At 29.9% G+C, this 21,861-nt stretch overlaps 7 non-coding genes across 7 annotated transcripts; 4 read left to right on the forward strand and 3 right to left on the reverse strand.

Moving 5' to 3' along the window:
- Window positions 1-2,152: 2,152 nt before the first annotated feature.
- Trnan-guu (transfer RNA asparagine (anticodon GUU)) lies at window positions 2,153-2,226 on the forward strand. Its single transcript has one exon. It is a non-coding gene; the product is annotated as a tRNA-Asn (tRNA).
- A 3,349-nt stretch (window positions 2,227-5,575) lies between these two features.
- On the reverse strand, window positions 5,576-5,648 carry Trnar-acg (transfer RNA arginine (anticodon ACG)). The gene has a single exon. It is a non-coding gene; the product is annotated as a tRNA-Arg (tRNA).
- A 1,905-nt stretch (window positions 5,649-7,553) lies between these two features.
- Window positions 7,554-7,627, forward strand: Trnan-guu (transfer RNA asparagine (anticodon GUU)). The gene has a single exon. It is a non-coding gene; the product is annotated as a tRNA-Asn (tRNA).
- Window positions 7,628-10,977: 3,350 nt separating this feature from the next.
- Trnar-acg (transfer RNA arginine (anticodon ACG)) lies at window positions 10,978-11,050 on the reverse strand. Its single transcript has one exon. It is a non-coding gene; the product is annotated as a tRNA-Arg (tRNA).
- Window positions 11,051-12,956: 1,906 nt separating this feature from the next.
- Trnan-guu (transfer RNA asparagine (anticodon GUU)) lies at window positions 12,957-13,030 on the forward strand. Its single transcript has one exon. It is a non-coding gene; the product is annotated as a tRNA-Asn (tRNA).
- Window positions 13,031-16,349: 3,319 nt separating this feature from the next.
- On the reverse strand, window positions 16,350-16,422 carry Trnar-acg (transfer RNA arginine (anticodon ACG)). Its single transcript has one exon. It is a non-coding gene; the product is annotated as a tRNA-Arg (tRNA).
- A 1,899-nt stretch (window positions 16,423-18,321) lies between these two features.
- Trnan-guu (transfer RNA asparagine (anticodon GUU)) lies at window positions 18,322-18,395 on the forward strand. Its single transcript has one exon. It is a non-coding gene; the product is annotated as a tRNA-Asn (tRNA).
- The last annotated feature ends 3,466 nt before the right edge of the window (window positions 18,396-21,861 follow it).

Below are 21,861 nucleotides of genomic sequence, written 5' to 3' on the forward strand. Positions count from 1 at the left end.
CTAGATTTATTTGATAAATAAAATACGATTTAAAATCATTTGATCATTTTTAAAATTAATCTCTATCAATAAATAAAGATATTCATAAACATAAATTAATTAAGATTATCAACTAAATTATTAAATCAAATTTTATGTATTTAATTATTAGATAAATGTTTATCATTATTATTTTCTTTTTAATTTAAAAGATTGCGGTTCGAGTCCACCTCGGGTCAAATATATAATCGTTTTTTTTTTTACACTTTTGCTTTGCAAATTTGATAGAAATGTCGCAAATCAGTGGTTTCTGTGTCGCAATCATTGGCGCGTTTAGTTCTTTAACCGAAAAGTTGGAGGTTCGACCCCCCCAAGAATGAAACTAGTTTTTTCTCATTTTTATTAATATAATTTTGCTTTGCAAATTTAATAGAAGTGTCGCGAATTAGTCGTATTTGTGTCGCAATAGATTGGCGCGTTTTGCTCTTAACCGAAAGGTTGAAGGTTCGGGCCCATTCATGAACGAAATATATTATTACATTTTTATTATATTAATTTTGCTTTGCAAATTCAAAAAATTGAAAAGCGAAATAATCGTCTTTGTCGCGCAATCGGTTAGGGCGTTCAGCTGTTAGAAGAAAGTTTGAAGGTTTAAGTCCACCCAGGGTCAAATTTATTTTGTTACATTTTTAATATTATAATTTTGATCTTCATATTTAGACCAAGTGTGACAAAAAATGTCGTCTCTATGGCGCAATCAGTTAGCGAGTTCGTCTGTTAACCGAAAGGTTGGTTGTTCGAGTCCACCCAAGGTCAAATATATTTTGTTACATTTTTATTATTATAATTTTAATCTTTAGATTCAATCCAAGTGTAACAATGAATGTCGTCTCTGTGGCGCAATCGGTTAGCGCGTTCTGCTGTTAACCGAAAGGTTGGTGGTTCAAGACCACCCAGGGACGAATTTTTTCTTTGCTTCATTTTTATTACCATAATAATGTTTTACAAATTTCATAAAAATGTCGCGAATCAGTTGTTGTTGTGTTGCAATGGTTGGCGCATTCGGCTATTAACTATTAACTTCCATTAAATCAATCATCTGATTTTGAATTTATAAAATTATTTTCGTCTTTTAAAGATGTTTAAAAAAAGCTGGTGATGCACATGTTAACGTTTGTAAAACTGATTTAATATATTTATATTGAAAAGGGTGATATCGCATACAATTATTTTTTTTTAAAGAACGCAATAATTATGTCAAAGTAATTTTAAATTCATCATCACAACAAGCAAAAATACTTACAACTAGATTTATTTGATAAATAAAATACGATTTAAAATCATTTAATCATTTTTAAAATTAATCTCTATTATTAAATAAAGATAATCCATAAACATTAATTAATTAAGATTATCAACTAAATTATTAAATCAAATTTTATGTATTTAATTATTAGATAAATGTTTATCATTATTATTTTCTATTTAATTTAAAAGATTGCGGTTTGAGTCCACCCAGGGTCAAATATATAATCGTATTTTTTTTACAATTTTGCTTTGCAAATTTGATAGAAATGTTGCAAATCGGTCGTTTCTGTGTCACAATCATTGGCGCGTTTAGCTCTTTAACCGAAAGGTTGGAGGTTCGAGCCCGCCCAAGGACGAAACTATTTTTTTCTCATTTTTATTATCATTGTAATTTTGCTTTGCAAATTTAGTAGAAATGTCGCGAATTAGTCGTATTTGTGTCGCAATAGATTGGCGCGTTTTGCTCTTAACCGAAAGGTTGAAGGTTCGGGCCCATTCATGAACGAAATATATTATTACATTTTTATTATATTAATTTTCTTTGCAAATTCAAACAAAGTGGGCGAAATAATCGTCTCTGTCGCGCAATCGGTAAGGGCGTTCAGCTGTTAGGAGAAAGTTTGAAGGTTTAAGTCCACCCAGGGCCAAATTTATTTTGTTACATTTTTATTATTATAATTTTGATCTCCAAATTTAGACCAAGTGTGGCAAAAAATGTCGTCTCTATGGCGCAATCAGTTAGCGAGTTCGTCTGTTAACCGAAAGGTTGGTTGTTCGAGTCCACCCAACGTCAAATATATTTTGTTACATTTTTATTATTATAATTTTAATCTTCAGATTCAATCCAAGTGTAGCAATGAATGTCGTCTCTGTGGCGCAATCGGTTAGCGCGTTCGGCTGTTAACCGAAAGGTTGATGGTTCAAGCCCACCCAGGGACGAATTTTTTGTTTGCTTCATTTTTATTACCATAATAATGTTTTGCAAATTTCATAAAAATGTCGCGAATCAGTTGGGTTGCAATGGTTGGCGCATTTGGCTATTAACTATTAACTTCCATTAAATCAATCATCTGATTTTGAATTTATAAAATTATTTCCGTTTTTTAAAAGTGTTTAAAAAAAGCTGGTGATGCACATGTTAACGTTTGTAAAACTGTTTTAATATATTTATATTGAAAAGAGTGATATCCCATACAATTATTTTTTTTTTAAAGAATGCAATAATTGTGTCAAAGTAATTTTAAATTCATCATCACAACAAGCAAAGATACTTACAACTAGATTTATTTAATAAATAAAATACGATTTAAAATCATTTATTCATTTTTAAAATTAATCTCTATTAATAAATGAAGATAATCATGAACTAATTAATTAAGATTATCAACTAAATTATTAAATCAAATTTTATGTATTTAATTATTAGATAAATGTTTATCATTATTATTTTCTATTTAATTAAAAAGATTGCGGTTCGAGTCCACCCAGGGTCAAATATATAATCGTCTTATTTTTACAATTTTGCTTTGCAAATTTGATAAAAATGTTGCAAATCGGTCGTTTCTGTGTCACAATCATTGGCGCGTTAGCTCTTTAACCGAAAGGTTGGAGGTTCGAGCCCGCACAAGGACGAAACTAGTTTTTTCTCATTTTTATTATCATTATAATTTTGCTTTGCAAATTTAGTAGAAATGTCGCGAATTAGTCGTATTTGTGTCGCAATAGATTGGCGCGTTTTGCTCTTAACCGAAAGGTTGAAAGTTCGGGCCCATTCATGAACGAAATATATTATTACATTTTTATTATATTAATTTGCTTTGCAAATTCAAACAAAGTGGGCAAAATAATCGTCTCCGTCGCGCAATCGGTTAGGGCGTTCAGCTGTTAGGAGAAAGTTTGAAGGTTTAAGTCCACCCAGGGTCAAATTTATTTTGTTAAACATTTCTTTTATTATAATTTTGATCTTGCTTCATTTTTATTACCATAATAATGTTTTGCAAATTTAATAAAAATGTCGCGAATCAGTTGTTGTTGTGTTGCAATGGTTGGCGCATTTGGCTATTAACCGAAAGGCCAACCCAGAGATAAAAATAGTTTTCTTTATATTTAAAATATTTTCTTTGCAAATTTGTTTAAAACTCTTTACACATGGAACCTCCAACTTCGTTTTTCTGGAATTAAACCATTATTTTAACGATTCATTTTAGCTTTTGATTAAAGGCAAATGTTTGTTTTAAAGACGAAGGGCAATTTCGTTCTACTGAACAGAAGCCACTCAATAAACATGGATTTGAACATTACTTAATTTAGCGTTTAATTTTGAAAGAAATTAGACAGAATTTTATATTCTTGTAAACAACCGACAACTAAAGGCAGTTATTAATTAATAAATTTACAACACTCCATTTTTAACAAAACTTATCTTAGAAACAATATCAAACATCGGTGGTAAAGTTTATGCTTGTCAAGCTTGGGATTTCTGGTTTTCACCCAGACGGTTCGGCTTCGATTTCCGGTGTAGAAATAGTTTTTTTTATTTTCGACGTGCGTTTTAACGTTATGATGCATAGATCATTCAATTTGGGAGTTTTCAACAAGAATTTAAATATTAAAATACTTTATTTTATTTTAAATACATTTGTTTGTAACGACATAACTGATACATTGACTTTCTTTAAAGGCATTATAACATAGTGTTAAAGCGCCTGCCTAGTAAAAAGGTGGTCCTGGGATCGATCCCCATTAGCGTCAATCATTTACCGCACGACCAGTAAAAGTTTTTTAATGAAGGTACTGTCCAACGATATCCACCGAACAACGTTACTTATTTTTATGTGGAAAAACTCTTTGTTTCCTTTAAGACAGCTAGGGTGATTTTAGTTAAAAAATTAAAAAAACTCGTTGTCGGCAGGATTCGAATATGTGCGGACAGCGCCTAAAACATTGTAAGTCTATTGCCTTAACCACTCGGCCACGACAACTGTTTTGTTTACTTTTCAAGGTAACTTTAATTAATTTTGTATTTAAAATTGTATTTATTTAATTAAATTTGTAATTAAAAAATGCAAAAAAAATGCGTTTTCGGCAGGATTTGAACTTGTGCCTGCAGAGCTGAATAGGTTCCTTTTTGATAGCCTTAACCAATAGGTCACGACAACTCTTGCTTTTCCTTCTTAAAACAGCTAGCGTGATTTTATTCAATTATTTAAATGCTTGTCCCATGGCATTGTCATTTTTTAATGGTTTTTGTGTTTTAATTATTTTTATTGGTTAAGTGTAGATTTTGGTACCAATAAGCTAGGTATTTACAGTAATATGTGTAGATATGCAGTTTCTTAACAGTTATAATTGCTGTTATTCTTTTGACCGTTTCTAACAACCAACAACTAACTTTGTTTCTATTTGAATAAGGTATATATGCTATTTGCATAATTTTTAAAAACAGAATTTAATAAAATTTTGCTGAACAAATTGTCAAATTTTAAACAAACGAATGTTAAATTTTAACATTTTTTATCGAATTTTAATCAAACGAATCTTATTTGTAGACTAACAATTAATAAAGTTAAAAGAAAAAAGGCATATTGTTCGTAGGCCAATAGACATTCTTTGTTACAACTCAAGTTGTAGGATCACATCTGTAAAACTTCATATATGTTTAATAAATGAGCAAAAGTGATAAAAATTCGAATTGCTGGTTGTGGGTAGATGGCCAGCTGCAAATATTTGTTGCAACTTTTACATTAATTTACTTTTGTTAATAAAGTGATTTAAAATAATTTTTGTCGCAATTACAAAAATAATTATGGTTACTAAATTAAAGGTTTTGCAATATAATAACAGTTTTATATATCTAATCGTGTTATTTAAATAAATTTCAGCAAACAAACACGCATCGATGTCGTATAATATAATCAAACTAAATTTAAAAGCAAAATATTTACATTATTTTTTAGTAATCAAGCAAGTATTTAAGCATAATTTCACGAAGCCCAATCACTACTTTAACCTAATCTAATTGTTTATTTTTGTTTTATTAATTTTGAAATGATTTAAAAAAAATTAGGCAAGGGTCACCCTTTCCTATGCAAAAAGGTACAAATTTTTTGCCCTTTTATATAACGTCACAATGCCATTGTGAAATGAAACCGACTTTATCAATTGCATCGTGTGATTCAATTAGCAACCGTAACTCTGTGTGTGATGAAAAGTGAACAAATAAATATGTCTTAAGCATAAATAAGTATTTCACGTACTTAAAGTAGGAACAAATTTGCTAAATGAAATACGAGCGCGCCAGGACTCGAACCTGGAATCTTCTGCTCCGTAGGCAGACGCGTTATCCATTGCGCCACGCACCCGCAATGTCCAATTTGATAAATAATATTTTCTTAATCAAAACTTTAAAAATGCTAAGTCGGTCCAAACAACATGGATTTGGACTTCAAAGTAAATTTAGTGTTAATTTTTTTTAAATAGTCGGAATCTCATATTCTTGTACACAACCAATCTTTAAGAACAATCAAAATTATTAAATTTGCTACTTGTGCAAAAACATTGCACAGAATATCAAGAAAAAAGTACAAAAAACTATTAAAATTTAGTCGACTTTTTTTACATTCGCGAGTTAGAATTTGCATAAGCTATTAATTACAGTCGAAAGATAAACAAAAGCCTAATTTAACATAAACGTCAGGTTAGGTTTACAAATCTTCGTGGAGTTTAAAATTTAACGTATTATTTTAAAGTAATCAGAAAAAATTATTTTAAAATAACTACCAACTTCATTATAGTAAAATAATATTAGGCGTTTCTGGGGATTGAACCCAGGATCTCCTGTTTACGGGACAGACGCTTCATCACTAAGCATAAAAGCCTCGGTAACTAAATGATTAAAATACTGATTCGATTCAAAAGTTTTTTTAAACAAGATAAAATTTGTTATTACTAATTATGCAATCCTGTCTGGTAATGTTCAGGCAAGTGGTGGGTAATATAAGGGAGTTTTGAAAAAACACTGACCTTTAAGATTTGTTCTGCAATCTAGTCCACCATCTAGCAAGATTTGTTAAACGTTGTCTTTTAAAAAAGATAAAGGTGTACTTTCCAAGTTTTTTATAGCCAAAATTGGTTCATCTACCTTTAAGATTAATGAAAAAATACAGATTCTTTAACTTCCATTAAATCACTCATCTGATTTTGAATTTATAAAATTATTTTCGTCCTTTAAAGATGTTTAAAAGAAGCTGGTGATGCACATATTAACGTTTGTAAAACTGATTTAATATATTTATATTGAAAAGGGTGATATCGCATACAATTATTTTTTTTTAAAGAACGCAATAATTGTGTCAAAGTAATTTTAAATTCATCATCACAACAAGCAAAAATACTTACAACTAGATTTATTTGATAAATAAAATACGATTTAAAATTATTTGATCATTTTTAAAATTAATCTCTATTAATAAATAAAGATAATCATGAACATTAATTAATTAAGATTATCAACTAAATTATTAAAGCAAATTTTATGTATTTAATTATTAGATAAATGTTTATCATTATTATTTTCTATTTAATTTAAAAGATTGCGGTTCGAGTCCACCCAGGGTCAAATATATAATCGTATTTTTTTTACAATTTTGCTTTGCAAATTTGATAGAAATGTCGTAAATCGGTCGTTTCTGTGTCACAATCATTGGCGCGTTTAGCTCTTTAACCGAAAGGTTGGAGGTTCGAGCCCGCCCAAGGACGAAACTAGTTTTTTCTCATTTTTATTATCATTGTAATTTTGCTTTGCAAATTTAGTAGAAATGTCGCGAATTAGTCGTATTTGTGTCGCAATAGATTGGCGCGTTTTGCTCTTAACCGAAAGGTTGAAGGTTCGGGCCCATTCATGAACGAAATATATTATTACATTTTTATTATATTAATTTCCTTTGCAAATTCAAACAAAGTGGGCGAAATAATCGTCTCTGTCGCGCAATCGGTTAGGGCGTTCAGCTGTTAGGAGAAAGTTTGAAGGTTTAAGTCCACCCAGGGCCAAATTTATTTTGTTACATTTTTATTATTATAATTTTGATCTCCAAATTTAGACCAAGTGTGGCAAAAAATGTCGTCTCTATGGCGCAATCAGTTAGCGAGTTCGTCTGTTAACCGAAAGGTTGGTTGTTCGAGTCCACCCAACGTCAAATATATTTTGTTACATTTTTATTATTATAATTTTAATCTTCAGATTCAATCCAAGTGTAGCAATGAATGTCGTCTCTGTGGCGCAATCGGTTAGCGCGTTCGGCTGTTAACCGAATGGTTGGTGGTTCAAGCCCACCCAGGCACGAATTTTTTGTTTGCTTTATTTTTATTACCATAATAATGTTTTGCAAATTTCATAAAAATGTCGCGAATCAGTTGGGTTGCAATGGTTGGCGCATTTGGCTATTAACTATTAACTTCCATTAAATCAATCATCTGATTTTGAATTTATAAAATTATTTCCGTTTTTTAAAGGTGTTTAAAAAAAGCTGGTGATGCACATGTTAACGTTTGTAAAACTGTTTTAATATATTTATATTGAAAAGAGTGATATCCCATACAATTATTTTTTTTTAAAGAATGCAATAATTGTGTCAAAGTAATTTTAAATTCATCATCACAACAAGCAAAAATACTTACAACTAGATATATTTAATAAATAAAATACGATTTAAAATCATTTATTCATTTTTAAAATTAATCTCTATTAATAAATGAAGATAATCATGAACATTAATTAATTAAGATTATCAACTAAATTATTAAATCAAATTTTATGTATTTAATTATTAGATAAATGTGTATCATTATTATTTTCTATTTAATTTAAAAGATTGCGGTTCGAGTCCACCCAGGGTCAAATATATAATCGTCTTATTTTTACAATTTTGCTTTGCAAATTTGATAAAAATGTTGCAAATCGGTCGTTTCTGTGTCACAATCATTGGCGCGTTAGCTCTTTAACCGAAAGGTTGGAGGTTCGAGCCCGCACAAGGACGAAACTAGTTTTTTCTCATTTTTATTATCAATATAATTTTGCTTTGCAAATTTAGTAGAAATGTCGCGAATTAGTCGTATTTGTGTCGCAATAGATTGGCGCGTTTTGCTCTTAACCGAAAGGTTGAAAGTTCGGGCCCATTCATGAACGAAATATATTATTACATTTTTATTATATTAATTTGCTTTGCAAATTCAAACAAAGTGGGCAAAATAATCGTCTCCGTCGCGCAATCGGTTAGGGCGTTTAGCTGTTAGGAGAAAGTTTGAAGGTTTAAGTCCACCCAGGGTCAAATTTATTTTGTTAAACATTTCTTTTATTATAATTTTGATCTTGCTTCATTTTTATTACCATAATAATGTTTTGCAAATTTAATAAAAATGTCGCGAATCAGTTGTTGTTGTGTTGCAATGGTTGGCGCATTTGGCTATTAACCGAAAGGCCAACCCAGAGATAAAAATAGTTTTCTTTATATTTAAAATATTTTCTTTGCAAATTTGTTTGAAACTCTTTACACATGGAACCTCCAACTTCGTTTTTCTAGAATTAAACCATTATTTTAACGATTCATTTTAGCTTTTGATTAAAGGCAAATGTTTGTTTTAAAGACGAAGGGCAATTTCGTTCTACTGAACAGAAGCCACTCAATAAACATGGATTTGAACATTACTTAATTTAGCGTTTAATTTTGAAAGAAATTAGACAGAATTTGATATTCTTGTAAACAACCGACAACTAAAGGCAGTTATTAATTAATAAATTTACAACACTCCATTTTTAACAAAACTTATCTTAGAAACAATATCAAACATCGGTGGTAAAGTTTATGCTTGTCAGGCTTGGGATTTCTGGTTTTCACCCAGACGGTTCGGCTTCGATTTCCGGTGTAGAAATAGTTTTTTTTATTTTCGACGTGCGTTTTAACGTTATGATGCATAGATCATTCAATTTGGGAGTTTTCAACAAGAATTTAAATATTAAAATACTTTATTTTATTTTAAATACATTTGTTTGTAACGACATAACTGATACATTGACTTTCTTTAAAGGCATTATAACATAGTGTTAAAGCGCCTGCCTAGTAAAAAGGAGGTCCTGGGATCGATCCCCATTAGCGTCAATCATTTACCGCACGACCAGTAAAAGTTTTTTAATGAAGGTACTGTCCAACGATATCCACCGAACAACGTTACTTATTTTTATGTGGAAAAACTCTTTGTTTCCTTTAAGACAGCTAGGGTGATTTTAGTTAAAAAATTAAAAAAACTCGTTGTCGGCAGGATTCGAATATGTGCGGACAGCGCCTAAAACATTGTAAGTCTATTGCCTTAACCACTCGGCCACGACAACTGTTTTGTTTACTTTTCAAGGTAACTTTAATTAATTTTGTATTTAAAATTGTATTTATTTAATTAAATTTGTAATTAAAAAATGCAAAAAAAATGCGTTTTCGGCAGGATTTGAACTTGTGTCTGCAGAGCTGAATAGGTTCCTTTTTGATAGCCTTAACCAATAGGTCACGACAACTCTTGCTTTTCCTTCTTAAAACAGCTAGCGTGATTTTATTCAATTATTTAAATGCTTGTCCCATGGCATTGTCATTTTTTCATGGTTTTTGTGTTTTAATTATTTTTATTGGTTAAGTGTAGATTTTGGTACCAATAAGCTAGGTATTTACAGTAATATGTGTAGATATGCAGTTTCTTAACAGTTATAATTGCTGTTATTCTTTTGACCGTTTCTAACAACCAACAACTAACTTTGTTTCTATTTGAATAAGGTATATATGCTATTTGCATAATTTTTAAAAACAGAATTTAATAAAATTTTGCTGAACAAATTGTCAAATTTTAAACAAACGAATGTTAAATTTTAACATTTTTTATCGAATTTTAATCAAACGAATCTTATTTGTAGACTAACAATTAATAAAGTTAAAAGAAAAAAGGCATATTGTTCGTAGGCCAATAGACATTCTTTGTTACAACTCAAGTTGTAGGATCACATCTGTAAAACTTCATATATGTTTAATAAATGAGCAAAAGTGATAAAAATTCGAATTGCTGGTTGTGGGTAGATGGCCAGCTGCAAATATTTGTTGCAACTTTTACATTAATTTACTTTTGTTAATAAAGTGATTTAAAATAATTTTTGTCGCAATTACAAAAATAATTATGGTTACTAAATTAAAGGTTTTGCAATATAATAACAGTTTTATATATCTAATCGTGTTATTTAAATAAATTTCAGCAAACAAACACGCATCGATGTCGTATAATATAATCAAACTAAATTTAAAAGCAAAATATTTACATTATTTTTTAGTAATCAAGCAAGTATTTAAGCATAATTTCACGAAGCCCAATCACTACTTTAACCTAATCTAATTGTTTATTTTTGTTTTATTAATTTTGAAATGATTTAAAAAAAATTAGGCAAGGGTCACCCTTTCCTATGCAAAAAGGTACAAATTTTTTGCCCTTTTATATAACGTCACAATGCCATTGTGAAATGAAACCGACTTTATCAATTGCATCGTGTGATTCAATTAGCAACCGTAACTCTGTGTGTGATGAAAAGTGAACAAATAAATATGTCTTAAGCATAAATAAGTATTTCACGTACTTAAAGTAGGAACAATTTTGCTAAATGAAATACGAGCGCGCCAGGACTCGAACCTGGAATCTTCTGCTCCGTAGGCAGACGGGTTATCCATTGCGCCACGCACCCGCAATGTCCAATTTGATAAATAATATTTTCTTAATCAAAACTTTAAAAATGCTAAGTCGGTCCAAACAACGTGGATTTGGACTTCAAAGTAAATTTAGTGTTAATTTTTTTTAAATAGTCGGAATCTCATATTCTTGTACACAACCAATCTTTAAGAACAATCAAAATTATTAAATTTGCTACTTGTGCAAAAACATTGCACAGAATATCAAGAAAAAAGTACAAAAAACTATTAAAATTTAGTCGACTTTTTTTACATTCGCGAGTTAGAATTTGCATAAGCTATTAATTACAGTCGAAAGATAAACAAAAGCCTAATTTAACATAAACGTCAGGTTAGGTTTACAAATCTTCGTGGAGTTTAAAATTTAACGTATTATTTTAAAGTAATCAGAAAAAATTATTTTTAAAATAACTACCAACTTCATTATAGTAAAATAATATTAGGCGTTTCTGGGGATTGAACCCAGGATCTCCTGTTTACGGGACAGACGCTTCATCACTAAGCATAAAAGCCTCGGTAACTAAATGATTAAAATACTGATTCGATTCAAAAGTTTTTTTAAACAAGATAAAATTTGTTATTACTAATTATGCAATCCTGTCTGGTAATGTTCAGGCAAGTGGTGGGTAATATAAGGGAGTTTTGAATAAACACTGACCTTTAAGATTTGTTCTGCAATCTAGTCCACCATCTAGCAAGATTTGTTAAACGTTGTCTTTTAAAAAAGATAAAGGTGTACTTTCCAAGTTTTTTATAGCCAAAATTGGTTCATCTACCTTTAAGATTAATGAAAAAATACAGATTCTTTAACTTCCATTAAATCACTCATCTGATTTTGAATTTATAAAATTATTTTCGTCCTTTAAAGATGTTTAAAAGAAGCTGGTGATGCACATATTAACGTTTGTAAAACTGATTTAATATATTTATATTGAAAAGGGTGATATCGCATACAATTATTTTTTTTTAAAGAACGCAATAATTGTGTCAAAGTAATTTTAAATTCATCATCACAACAAGCAAAAATACTTACAACTAGATTTATTTGATAAATAAAATACGATTTAAAATTATTTGATCATTTTTAAAATTAATCTCTATTAATAAATAAAGATAATCATGAACATTAATTAATTAAGATTATCAACTAAATTATTAAAGCAAATTTTATGTATTTAATTATTAGATAAATGTTTATCATTATTATTTTCTATTTAATTTAAAAGATTGCGGTTCGAGTCCACCCAGGGTCAAATATATAATCGTATTTTTTTTACAATTTTGCTTTGCAAATTTGATAGAAATGTCGCAAATCGGTTGTTTCTGTGTCACAATCATTGGCGCGTTTAGCTCTTTAACCGAAAGGTTGGAGGTTCGAGCCCGCCCAAGGACGAAACTAGTTTTTTCTCATTTTTATTATCATTGTAATTTTGCTTTGCAAATTTAGTAGAAATGTCGCGAATTAGTCGTATTTGTGTCGCAATAGATCGGCGCGTTTTGCTCTTAACCGAAAGGTTGAAGGTTCGGGCCCATTCATGAACGAAATATATTATTACATTTTTATTATATTAATTTCCTTTGCAAATTCAAACAAAGTGGGCGAAATAATCGTCTCTGTCGCGCAATCGGTTAGGGCGTTCAGCTGTTAGGAGAAAGTTTGAAGGTTTAAGTCCACCCAGGGCCAAATTTATTTTGTTACATTTTTATTATTATAATTTTGATCTCCAAATTTAGACCAAGTGTGGCAAAAAATGTCGTCTCTATGGCGCAATCAGTTAGCGAGTTCGTCTGTTAACCGAAAGGTTGGTTGTTCGAGTCCACCCAACGTCAAATATATTTTGTTACATTTTTATTATTATAATTTTAATCTTCAGATTCAATCCAAGTGTAGCAATGAATGTCGTCTCTGTGGCGCAATCGGTTAGCGCGTTCGGCTGTTAACCGAAAGGTTGGTGGTTCAAGCCCACCCAGGGACGAATTTTTTGTTTGCTTCATTTTTATTACCATAATAATGTTTTGCAAATTTCATAAAAATGTCGCGAATCAGTTGGGTTGCAATGGTTGGCGCATTTGGCTATTAACTATTAACTTCCATTAAATCAATCATCTGATTTTGAATTTATAAAATTATTTCCGTTTTTTAAAGGTGTTTAAAAAAAGCTGGTGATGCACATGTTAACGTTTGTAAAACTGTTTTGATATATTTATATTGAAAAGAGTGATATCCCATACAATTATTTTTTTTTAAAGAATGCAATAATTGTGTCAAAGTAATTTTAAATTCATCATCACAACAAGCAAAAATACTTACAACTAGATTTATTTAATAAATAAAATACGATTTAAAATCATTTATTCATTTTTAAAATTAATCTCTATTAATAAATGAAGATAATCATGAACATTATTTAATTAAGATTATCAACTAAATTATTAAATCAAATTTTATGTATTTAATTATTAGATAAATGTTTATCATTATTATTTTCTATTTAATTAAAAAGATTGCGGTTCGAGTCCACCCAGGGTCAAATATATAATCGTCTTATTTTTACAATTTTGCTTTGCAAATTTGATAAAAATGTTGCAAATCGGTCGTTTCTGTGTCACAATCATTGGCGCGTTAGCTCTTTAACCGAAAGGTTGGAGGTTCGAGCCCGCACAAGGACGAAACTAGTTTTTTCTCATTTTTATTATCATTATAATTTTGCTTTGCAAATTTAGTAGAAATGTCGCGAATTAGTCGTATTTGTGTCGCAATAGATTGGCGCGTTTTGCTCTTAACCGAAAGGTTGAAAGTTCGGGCCCATTCATGAACGAAATATATTATTACATTTTTATTATATTAATTTGCTTTGCAAATTCAAACAAAGTGGGCAAAATAATCGTCTCCGTCGCGCAATCGGTTAGGGCGTTCAGCTGTTAGGAGAAAGTTTGAAGGTTTAAGTCCACCCAGGGTCAAATTTATTTTGTTAAACATTTCTTTTATTATAATTTTGATCTTGCTTCATTTTTATTACCATAATAATGTTTTGCAAATTTAATAAAAATGTCGCGAATCAGTTGTTGTTGTGTTGCAATGGTTGGCGCATTTGGCTATTAACCGAAAGGCCAACCCAGAGATAAAAATAGTTTTCTTGATATTTAAAATATTTTCTTTGCAAATTTGTTTGAAACTCTTTACACATGGAACCTCCAACTTCGTTTTTCTGGAATTAAACCATTATTTTAACGATTTATTTTAGCTTTTGATTAAAGGCAAATGTTTGTTTTAAAGACGAAGGGCAATTTTGTTCTACTGAACAGAAGCCACTCAATAAACATGGATTTGAACATTACTTAATTTAGCGTTTAATTTTGAAAGAAATTAGACAGAATTTGATATTCTTGTAAACAACCGACAACTAAAGGCAGTTATTAATTAATAAATTTACAACACTCCATTTTTAACAAAACTTATCTTAGAAACAATATCAAACATCGGTGGTAAAGTTTATGCTTGTCAGGCTTGGGATTTCTGGTTTTCACCCAGACGGTTCGGCTTCGATTTCCGGTGTAGAAATAGTTTTTTTTATTTTCGACGTGCGTTTTAACGTTATGATGCATAGATCATTCAATTTGGGAGTTTTCAACAAGAATTTAAATATTAAAATACTTTATTTTATTTTAAATACATTTGTTTGTAACGACATAACTGATACATTGACTTTCTTTAAAGGCATTATAACATAGTGTTAAAGCGCCTGCCTAGTAAAAAGGAGGTCCTGGGATCGATCCCCATTAGCGTCAATCATTTACCGCACGACCAGTAAAAGTTTTTTATGAAGGTACTGTCCAACGATATCCACCGAACAACGTTACTTATTTTCATGTGGAAAAACTCTTTGTTTCCTTTAAGACAGCTAGGGTGATTTTAGTTAAAAAATTAAAAAAACTCGTTGTCGGCAGGATTCGAATATGTGCGGACAGCGCCTAAAACATTGTAAGTCTATTGCCTTAACCACTCGGCCACGACAACTGTTTTGTTTACTTTTCAAGGTAACTTTAATTAATTTTGTATTTAAAATTGTATTTATTTAATTAAATTTGTAATTAAAAAATGCAAAAAAAATGCGTTTTCGGCAGGATTTGAACTTGTGCCTGCAGAGCTGAGTAGGTTTCTTTTTGATAGCCTTTACCAATAGGTCACGACAACTCTTGCTTTTCCTTCTTAAATCAGCTAGCGTGATTTTATTCAATTATTTAAATGCTTGTCTCATGGCATTGTCATTTTTTCATGGTTTTTGTGTTTTAATTATTTTTATTTTATCATTTACAGTAATATGTGTAGATATGCAGTTTCTTAACAGTTATAATTGCTGTTATTCTTTTGACCGTTTCTAACAACCAACAACTAACTTTGTTTCTATTTGAATAAGGTATATATGCTATTTGCATAATTTTTAAAAACAAAATTTTATAAAATTTTGCTGAACAAATTGTCAAATTTTAAACAAACGAATGTTAAATTTTAACATTTTTTATCGAATTTTAATCAAACGAATCTTATTTGTAGACTAACAATTAATAAAGTTAAAAGAAAAAAGGCATATTGTTCGTAGGCCAATAGACATTCTTTGTTACAACTCAAGTTGTAGGATCACATCTGTAAAACTTCATATATGTTTAATAAATGAGCAAAAGTGATAAAAATTCGAATTGCTGGTTGTGGGTAGATGGCCAGCTGCAAATATTTGTTGCAACTTTTACATTAATTTACTTTTGTTAATAAAAGGATTTAAAATAATTTTTGTCGCAATTACAAAAATAATTATGGTTACTAAATTAAAGGTTTTGCAATATAATAACAGTTTTATATATCTAATCGTGTTATTTAAATAAATTTCAGCAAACAAACACGCATCGATGTCGTATAATATAATCAAACTAAATTTAAAAGCAAAATATTTACATTATTTTTTAGTAATCAAGCAAGTATTTAAGCATAATTTCACGAAGCCCAATCACTACTTTAACCTAATCCAATTGTTTATTTTTGTTTTATTAATTTTAAAATGATTTAAAAAAAATTAGGCAAGGGTCACCCTTTCCTATGCAAAAACGTACAAATTTTTTGCCCTTTTATATAACGTCACAATGCCATTGTGAAATGAAACCGACTTTATCAATTGCATCGTGTGATTCAATTAGCAACCGTAACTCTGTGTGTGATGAAAAGTGAACAAATAAATATGTCTTAGGCATAAATAAGTATTTCACGTACTTAAAGTAGGAACAATTTTGCTAAATGAAATACGAGCGCGTCAGGACTCGAACCTGGAATCTTCTGCTCCGTAGGCAGACGCGTTATCCATTGCGCCACGCACCCGCAAGGTCCAATTTGATAAATAATATTTTCTTAATCAAAACTTTAAAAATGCTAAGTCGGTCCAAACAACATGGATTTGGACTTCAAAGTAAATTTAGTGTTAATTTTTTTTAAATAGTCGGAATCTCATATTCTTGTACACAACCAATCTTTAAGAACAATCAAAATTATTAAATTTGCTACTTGTGCAAAGACATTGCACAGAATATCAAGAAAAAAGTACAAAAAACTATTAAAATTTAGTCGACTTTTTTTACATTCGCGAGTTAGAATTTGCATAAGCTATTAATTACAGTCGAAAGATAAACAAAAGCCTAATTTAACATAAACGTCAGGTTAGGTTTACAAATCTTCGTGGAGTTTAAAATTTAACGTATTATTTTAAAGTAATCAGAAAAAAATATTTTTAAAATAACTACCAACTTCATTATAGTAAAATAATATTAGGCGTTTCTGGGGATTGAACCCAGGATCTCCTGTTTACGAGACAGACGCTTCATCACTAAGCATAAAAGCCTCGGTAACTAAATGATTAAAATACTGATTCGATTCAAAAGTTTTTTTAAACAAGATAAAATTTGTTATTACTAATTATGCAATCCTGTCTGGTAATGTTCAGGCAAGTGGTGGGTAATATAAGGGAGTTTTGAAAAAACACTGACCTTTAAGATTTGTTCTGCAATCTAGTCCACCATCTAGCAAGATTTGTTAAACGTTGTCTTTTAAAAAAGATAAAGGTGTACTTTCCAAGTTTTTTATAGCCAAAAGTAGTTCATCTACCTTTAAGATTAATGAAAAAATACAGATTCTTTAACTTCCATTAAATCACTCATCTGATTTTGAATTTATAAAATTATTTTCGTCTTTTAAAGATGTTTAAAAGAAGCTGGTGATGCACATATTAACGTTTGTAAAACTGATTTAATATATTTATATTGAAAAGGGTGATATCGCATACAATTATTTTTTTTTAAAGAACGCAATAATTGTGTCAAAGTAATTTTAAATTCATCATCACAACAAGCAAAAATACTTACAACTAGATTTATTTGATAAATAAAATACGATTTAAAATGATTTGATCATTTTTAAAATTAATCTCTATTAATAAATAAAGATAATCATGAACATTAATTAATTAAGATTATCAACTAAATTATTAAAGCAAATTTTATGTATTTAATTATTAGATAAATGTTTATCATTATTATTTTCTATTTAATTTAAAAGATTGCGGTTCGAGTCCACCCAGGGTCAAATATATAATCGTATTTTTTTTACAATTTTGCTTTGCAAATTTGATAGAAATGTCGTAAATCGGTCGTTTCTGTGTCACAATCATTGGCGCGTTTAGTTCTTTAACCGAAAGGTTGGAGCCCGCCCAAGGACGAAACTAGTTTTTTCTCATTTTTATTATCATTGTAATTTTGCTTTGCAAATTTAGTAGAAATGTCGCGAATTAGTCGTATTTGTGTCGCAATAGATTGGCGCGTTTTGCTCTTAACCGAAAGGTTGAAGGTTCGGGCCCATTCATGAACGAAATATATTATTACATTTTTATTATATTAATTTCCTTTGCAAATTCAAACAAAGTGGGCGAAATAATCGTCTCTGTCGCGCAATCGGTTAGGGCGTTCAGCTGTTAGGAGAAAGTTTGAAGGTTTAAGTCCACCCAGGGCCAAATTTATTTTGTTACATTTTTATTATTATAATTTTGATCTCCAAATTTAGACCAAGTGTGGCAAAAAATGTCGTCTCTATGGCGCAATCAGTTAGCGAGTTCGTCTGTTAACCGAAAGGTTGGTTGTTCGAGTCCACCCAACGTCAAATATATTTTGTTACATTTTTATTATTATAATTTTAATCTTCAGATTCAATCCAAGTGTAGCAATGAATGTCGTCTCTGTGGCGCAATCGGTTAGCGCGTTCGGCTGTTAACCGAAAGGTTGGTGGTTCAAGCCCACCCAGGCACGAATTTTTTGTTTGCTTTATTTTTATTACCATAATAATGTTTTGCAAATTTCATAAAAATGTCGCGAATCAGTTGGGTTGCAATGGTTGGCGCATTTGGCTATTAACTATTAACTTCCATTAAATCAATCATCTGATTTTGAATTTATAAAATTATTTCCGTTTTTTAAAGGTGTTTAAAAAAAGCTGGTGATGCACATGTTAACGTTTGTAAAACTGTTTTAATATATTTATATTGAAAAGAGTGATATCCCATACAATTATTTTTTTTTAAAGAATGCAATAATTGTGTCAAAGTAATTTTAAATTCATCATCACAACAAGCAAAAATACTTACAACTAGATATATTTAATAAATAAAATACAATTTAAAATCATTTATTCATTTTTAAAATTAATCTCTATTAATAAATGAAGATAATCATGAACATTAATTAATTAAGATTATCAACTAAATTATTAAATCAAATTTTATGTATTTAATTATTAGATAAATGTGTATCATTATTATTTTCTATTTAATTTAAAAGATTGCGGTTCGAGTCCACCCAGGGTCAAATATATAATCGTCTTATTTTTACAATTTTGCTTTGCAAATTTGATAAAAATGTTGCAAATCGGTCGTTTCTGTGTCACAATCATTGGCGCGTTAGCTCTTTAACCGAAAGGTTGGAGGTTCGAGCCCGCACAAGGACGAAACTAGTTTTTTCTCATTTTTATTATCAATATAATTTTGCTTTGCAAATTTAGTAGAAATGTCGCAAATTAGTCGTATTTGTGTCGCAATAGATTGGCGCGTTTTGCTCTTAACCGAAAGGTTGAAAGTTCGGGCCCATTCATGAACGAAATATATTATTACATTTTTATTATATTAATTTGCTTTGCAAATTCAAACAAAGTGGGCAAAATAATCGTCTCCGTCGCGCAATCGGTTAGGGCGTTTAGCTGTTAGGAGAAAGTTTGAAGGTTTAAGTCCACCCAGGGTCAAATTTATTTTGTTAAACATTTCTTTTATTATAATTTTGATCTTGCTTCATTTTTATTACCATAATAATGTTTTGCAAATTTAATAAAAATGTCGCGAATCAGTTGTTGTTGTGTTGCAATGGTTGGCGCATTTGGCTATTAACCGAAAGGCCAACCCAGAGATAAAAATAGTTTTCTTTATATTTAAAATATTTTCTTTGCAAATTTGTTTGAAACTCTTTACACATGGAACCTCCAACTTCGTTTTTCTAGAATTAAACCATTATTTTAACGATTCATTTTAGCTTTTGATTAAAGGCAAATGTTTGTTTTAAAGACGAAGGGCAATTTCGTTCTACTGAACAGAAGCCACTCAATAAACATGGATTTGAACATTACTTAATTTAGCGTTTAATTTTGAAAGAAATTAGACAGAATTTGATATTCTTGTAAACAACCGACAACTAAAGGCAGTTATTAATTAATAAATTTACAACACTCCATTTTTAACAAAACTTATCTTAGAAACAATATCAAACATCGGTGGTAAAGTTTATGCTTGTCAGGCTTGGGATTTCTGGTTTTCACCCAGACGGTTCGGCTTCGATTTCCGGTGTAGAAATAGTTTTTTTTATTTTCGACGTGCGTTTTAACGTTATGATACATAGATCATTCAATTTGGGAGTTTTCAACAAGAATTTAAATATTAAAATACTTTATTTTATTTTAAATACATTTGTTTGTAACGACATAACTGATACATTGACTTTCTTTAAAGGCATTATAACATAGTGTTAAAGCGCCTGCCTAGTAAAAAGGAGGTCCTGGGATCGATCCCCATTAGCGTCAATCATTTACCGCACGACCAGTAAAAGTTTTTTAATGAAGGTACTGTCCAACGATATCCACCGAACAACGTTACTTATTTTTATGTGGAAAAACTCTTTGTTTCCTTTAAGACAGCTAGGGTGATTTTAGTTAAAAAATTAAAAAAACTCGTTGTCGGCAGGATTCGAATATGTGCGGACAGCGCCTAAAACATTGTAAGTCTATTGCCTTAACCACTCGGCCACGACAACTGTTGTGTTTACTTTTCAAAGTAACTTTAATTAATTTTGTATTTAAAATTGTATTTATTTAATTAAATTTGTAATTAAAAAATGCAAAAAAAATGCGTTTTCGGCAGGATTTGAACTTGTGCCTGCAGAGCTGAATAGGTTCCTTTTTGATAGCCTTAACCAATAGGTCACGACAACTCTTGCTTTTCCTTCTTAAAACAGCTAGCGTGATTTTATTCAATTATTTAAATGCTTGTCCCATGGCATTGTCATTTTTTCATGGTTTTTGTGTTTTAATTATTTTTATTGGTTAAGTGTAGATTTTGGTACCAATAAGCTAGGTATTTACAGTAATATGTGTAGATATGCAGTTTCTTAACAGTTATAATTGCTGTTATTCTTTTGACCGTTTCTAACAACCAACAACTAACTTTGTTTCTATTTGAATAAGGTATATATGCTATTTGCATAATTTTTAAAAACAGAATTTAATAAAATTTTGCTGAACAAATTGTCAAATTTTAAACAAACGAATGTTAAATTTTAACATTTTTTATCGAATTTTAATCAAACGAATCTTATTTGTAGACTAACAATTAATAAAGTTAAAAGAAAAAAGGCATATTGTTCGTAGGCCAATAGACATTCTTTGTTACAACTCAAGTTGTAGGATCACATCTGTAAAACTTCATATATGTATAATAAATGAGCAAAAGTGATAAAAATTCGAATTGCTGGTTGTGGGTAGATGGCCAGCTGCAAATATTTGTTGCAACTTTTACATTAATTTACTTTTGTTAATAAAGTGATTTAAAATAATTTTTGTCGCAATTACAAAAATAATTATGGTTACTAAATTAAAGGTTTTGCAATATAATAACAGTTTTATATATCTAATCGTGTTATTTAAATAAATTTCAGCAAACAAACACGCATCGATGTCGTATAATTTAATCAAACTAAATTTAAAAGCAAAATATTTACATTATTTTTTAGTAATCAAGCAAGTATTTAAGCATAATTTCACGAAGCCCAATCACTACTTTAACCTAATCTAATTGTTTATTTTTGTTTTATTAATTTTGAAATGATTTAAAAAAAATTAGGCAAGGGTCACCCTTTCCTATACAAAAAGGTACAAATTTTTTGCCCTTTTATATAATGTCACAATGCCATTGTGAAATGAAACCGACTTTATCAATTGCATCGTGTGATTCAATTAGCAACCGTAACTCTGTGTGTGATGAAAAGTGAACAAATAAATATGTCTTAAGCATAAATAAGTATTTCACGTACTTAAAGTAGGAACAATTTTGCTAAATGAAATACAAGCGCGCCAGGACTCGAACCTGGAATCTTCTGCTCCGTAGGCAGACGGGTTATCCATTGCGCCACGCACCCGCAATGTCCAAATTGATAAATAATATTTTCTTAATCAAAACTT

Source organism: Corella eumyota, chromosome 6 (assembly GCF_963082875.1).
Source record: "Corella eumyota chromosome 6, kaCorEumy4.1, whole genome shotgun sequence".
Classification (NCBI taxonomy): domain Eukaryota; kingdom Metazoa; phylum Chordata; class Ascidiacea; order Phlebobranchia; family Corellidae; genus Corella; species Corella eumyota.